The 5000-nt window shown below is 53.0% G+C and overlaps 1 protein-coding gene across 1 annotated transcript in view; it reads left to right on the top strand.

Moving 5' to 3' along the window:
• The window catches only part of cers1 (ceramide synthase 1), a gene marked incomplete at its 5' end in the record, with an annotated part of 24786 nt that overhangs the window by 10967 nt on the left and 8819 nt on the right, over positions 1–5000 (top strand). The window lies entirely within an intron of this gene.

Below are 5000 nucleotides of genomic sequence, written 5' to 3' on the forward strand. Positions count from 1 at the left end.
TCACACCTAAAAGCAATTAGTGCAGGATGCCGAGGGTTAATGTGTCCTCTGGGAGCAGGTAATAGCCCTCCCCCAGGTGAAAGGCAGCTGTGGCTTGCCTACTCAGCACACCACAAACACACCACAAACACACCACACACACACACACACACACACACACAGAGAGAGCAACATTTTACGAGGAGCCATCATTACCCAGTCCCCTTGTGTATATGGCGTCTCATGTGTATGGTATTTTGTCTTGTCTCGTGTGTGTGTGTGTGTGTGTGTGTGTGCCTCTCTCCCCTTGTAATAATATTTCCTGTTGCTCCGGCCTGTGTGTGACGGCCTCCTTCGTCTCCCCTGGCTGTGCCGACCAATCACAGGACAGCTGCAGCATGCCTTTCATCCACAAACTATAACTATAAACATAACAAATTATTGTTATCTTAAAAATACTGCATCTCCCAGCATGCTTCACAGCTGTTTGGAAGATAGACTTACAGTGGGTTGTTGACCCCCTCGGTTCGGGGGATGGGACAGGGGGGGGTTGAAGGGGGAGGAGCTAAGGAGGGTCTAGGTTTGGGGTTAAAGGGGAGGAGCTAAGGAGTTTGGGGTTGGAGTTAAGGGGGAGGAGCTTAGGGTGTTTTGATTATTTTGGCTGCGGTGGAAGAGGAGGGCTTTCGGGGAGGTTGCGGGTCGTCGAGGGGACGAAGGGATGAGATTGGAGGAGAACAAAGAAGAGGCTCTCTCTCGTCCCTTCTGTCTCCCTCTCTGGGAGGGCAGGCTTTGTTGTCCCCCTGACAGCTGTCCCCCCCACTGTCCCCCCCCCCGCCACAGAGAGAGAGAGAGGGGGGGGGGAGGAAGAGAGGGAGACGGGGGAGCAAGAGAGAGGGGGGGGGGGAGAGGGGGGGGGGGGAGGAAGAGAGGGAGTGAGAGGGAGAGAAGGAGAAAGAGGGTAGGGAAAGAGAAGGTGGGAGAAAGGGAGGGGAGACAGAGAGGGGGACTTCTGTCTCTCCCTCTCTTTCCTTCTCTCTCTTTCTCTCTCTCTTTCTGTTTCTGTCTCTCTCCTTCTCTCTCTTTCTCTCTCTCTTTCTCCTTCTCTCTCTCTCTTTCCCTCTCTCTCTCTCTGTTTCTGTCTCTCTCCTTCTCTTTCTCTCTCTCTCCGAATAGACCCCCCCCCCACCGCGGTGTCCTCACCCCCCCCCCCCAGCCCAGTTTACCCCTCTTATGTAACGCTGTTATACTGACACATCACTCCTTCTTTTCTCTCGCTTTCGGGAAGGACAGAGGTGTATGCGACGGAGAGATGGTGAGAAAGTGACAGTGAAAGAGAGAGAGAGAGCTGTGGTGTGCAGCTGGAGGTGGAAGAGAAGAGAGGCTATGGGGAGGGAGGGAGGGAGGGAGGAGAGGAGAGAGCGCTGCGGTCACACTGTGGGATCCTGGCAACATGAGCCGCCATCCCCAAACGGTTGCTAAGGTAACCACTTATTCCTTGTAAAAGGCTCTCTCTATCTCTCTCTCTCTCTCCCCCCCCCCCCCTCCCTTTCTATCTCTCTGGCTGTGAGTGAAGAGAAAGGTAGTTGAAGAAGAGAAAGAGGCCGTGTGTGCCAGCTTGGCTGTGAGGTTGAGCCTGGGGTCATATGGGGACTGGCTGGGTGGGAGAGCGATCGCTAGGCTAACGTCAGCTGAGAGGAGGAGAAGCCATTACGTGACTGGAGGGCCAGTTCGGTTGTTAAGTCTGACGTCACGCGTGACGTTGAGCAAATTCCAGAAATTCCCTGCACCAGAGTACCAGTGTACTAAAGCACCAGAGTACCAGTGTACTAAAGCACCAGAGTACCAGTGTACTACAGCGGTAGAATGACAGTTCAATCGTTTTTTAGACTCAGATCTATTCATACAACAAGGGTCACAGCACTTTCCCGTTTCTCCCATATTGTCAGGGTCTAAAAAACAACCGAGTAGAGAGACTAACTCAGGCCCAATCCCATTTCTAATGTTTACCTCTAGCCCCTCGTTTCGGAGTGCCACTCGCTTTTCGGCCCCACAGAGTTTACAAGGGGTTAGTGGTTGAAAAATCCTCCCCTACGAAATGGGATTAACCCTTCAAGACCCTGATACGTCATCAGTAGCATCATAGAAGAGCTTTGACACTCGTAATCCGTTCACAACTTAAGTTTCACACCGTCAATCGATCGAACAAGTCATCAAATGAAAAAGAGCAATGCTTCATTACCAGGCCAGTTCATGACAGAATAGCGGTGCTCTGTAGGCTAGCAACCCCCCGTGCTCCTACCCTGCCAGTCTGCACTGGTATTAGAGGAGCGGTAATAAGTGCAACAACTTGGCAGCCGTACATTAGTTACATTTTGGGCGTCATACGCCATCAAAGGGGGGAAATATGTCAAGAACTGTTGGGACTGTCATGTACATTTCAGCCTTAAAACGTTGTCGTAACGTTAGCTGATAGCTAGCTAGAGACGTCGGAATACTAGCATTTTTTTTTGTTATGCTTATAAAGAAAAGGTCTGTAAATATATTTGTGATTTTCTACCTCGTTGCGTTCCGGCGCTATCTTGCCGTTTTCTACCTCGTTGCGTTCCGGCGCTATCTTGCCGACGATTCATTCGCAAGGCATTCTGGGAGATTTAAAAAAAAAAGCTTAACCCACGGGTTTGGAGTGTGCTTCAGAAAAAAGGTCAAACAGGCGGGTATAGCACTGACGGACAGACAGACAGACGGACAGACAGACAGGGCAAGCAGACAGACGGACGGACAGGCAGGCAGGAAGTCAGGCAGGAAGGGAGAGTGACCGACAGACTGGTATAGAACAGACAGACAGACACATACATGTAGAATTTTAAAACAGGAGTTTCACAAAACGATCCCTCAAGTACATTCTCCTCCTCAGCCTGCAGGCCCAGTATATAATATTCATGCATGACAGAGGCGTCAGCGGGATGTAGGCCATCAGGATGACTAGCCAGAGTCAGATGACTAGCCAGCTGAGGACCCAGAAGGCTCAGAGAGAGAGAGAGAGAGACAGAGAGACAGAGACAGAGAGAGACAGAGAGAGAGAGACAGAGGGAGAGAGAGAGATGGAGAAGAGAGAGACAGAGAGAGAGACAGAGAGAGAGACAGAGAGAGACAGAGAGAGAGAGAGAGAGAGAGACAGAGAGAGAGAGAGACAGAGAGAGAGACAGAGAGAGAGAGAGAGAGACGCAGAGCGGCTACGGCGCGTGACGATGAACGGATGAATAAGACATGCGCTGCTGCTGCTGCGGCCGCTGCAGGCCCCTGCCTCTTCCGCCATGCTAGCGTGCTAGGCTAGCAGCACCTGGCCTGCTTAGTGCCGTCCGCACGTTTGCGGCGGCGGTGTGTGTGTGTGGCGGTGTGTGTGTGTGTGTGTGTGTGTGTGGCTCGGTGGGTGATGATGAGTTCTGATTGTATGGCAGCCTTGTCACACTAGCCCTCTGAAACAGACAGGCCGCCCCGGAGTAGAGGAGACTGAGAGAGAGAGGGAGGGAGGGGGGGGGGGGGACACTCCGCTGACAGCTGGCCCCTATAAATAAAACATGGCAGGGAGGTGGAGGGGGTAGGGAGGGGGGGGAGGGAGGAGGGGTAAGGAGGAGGAGGAGGAGGCGCAGGGTGGATATCCTGCTGCTATGGACGCACATGACTCACGGAACACGTGTGTGTGTACGCAGCATGCGCGACGCAGAGCACGGGGGGGGGGTTAGGACCAATCACGGGCCGGGAGGCTGTCACGTGGCGCAGCGTGCCGCGTCGCTCTGACTGTGTGACACCACAAGACCACCTCTCTCTCTCTCTCTCTCTCACGGTATCAGCCTCTCTCTCTCTCTCTCTCTGTCTCTCTCTCTGTCTCTCTCTCTCTCTCTCCCTCTCTCTCTCTCTCTCTCTCCCTCTCTCTCCCTGTCTCTCGCTCTCTCTCTCCCTCTCTCTGTCTCCCCCTCCCTCTCTCTCTCTCTCCCTCTCTCGTTCTCTCGTTCTCTCTCTCTCGCTCATCCCCTCTTTGGGCATCTGGGGTCTGTGTAGAGTGAGAGATAAAGAAGAGAATGAGAGAGTGAAACAGAAAGTGTGCTATGGCTCAACTCACAGAAGCACACCAGCCTGTAGAAAAGTATATATCTACTCTATATACCCATGTATGCACTCACTACAACGTACGTCGCTTTGGATAAAACCGTCAGCTAAAATGGCCCTGTTATTAAAAATTATTATATATGATATTATTATTATGATGATGATGATATGATTCTATTAAGAAGGTGTGTTCTATACTAGTGTCGGTGTGTTTCCGGGGTGCCGTCTCAGCTAGACACAAAGTGATGTGAGCCGCATGGTCAAACAGGGCTCCTTTCACTTGTGGGTGTCGGGTTCCACAGTAGGGAGCCTAGGAGCCCGGTGTGGCGGTGGGCCTGTGGTGGCTCCTCTGTCATGGGGAGAGATAAGGCACCGTGGCGGGTCAGGCCAGGCCTCTGGAACCCGGCTCTGGTTTCTCATTTGGCACACGGAGCTCCACACGGATCGTCTGTGGGGCCTGGCGGCTTGGGTTCCACTCGACTGTGGAGAAGTGACTGGCTGGGCTTATCAGTGCGGAGAGGGAAGGGGGGAGTGTGTGTGAGTGCCGTGAAAGAGTGTGTGTGTGTGGGGAAGCGGGGGGGGGGGGGGGGGGGGGTGAGGGGGGGGGGGTACTGTTGAGCAACAACGTCTCTCTCTGGGAATGGGCTCTTCCAACGACAGGGTACAAGAGTTCATACACACACACAGGAGGCCAGGCACGCACGCACACACACACACACTACACACAGAGTTACTCCAGGAAGCCTCTCTCTGACTTCCTGTATTTCTGCTTGCGTAGCCAAACCAAAAACAGACAGAGTTGCAGAAGAAGAGGCACATTTCCGGCTTGACGTTTGAAATCACATGTCTGTCGCGTCGCCCACCATGAGGGCTTACTGTCGGTGAAAGACTCCTGGTTAGCAGCAGTCACAGTA

Source organism: Nansenia antarctica (genome assembly GCF_963989245.1).
Source record: "Nansenia antarctica genome assembly, chromosome: 7".
In the NCBI taxonomy this organism is placed as follows: Eukaryota; Metazoa; Chordata; class Actinopteri; order Argentiniformes; family Microstomatidae; genus Nansenia; species Nansenia antarctica.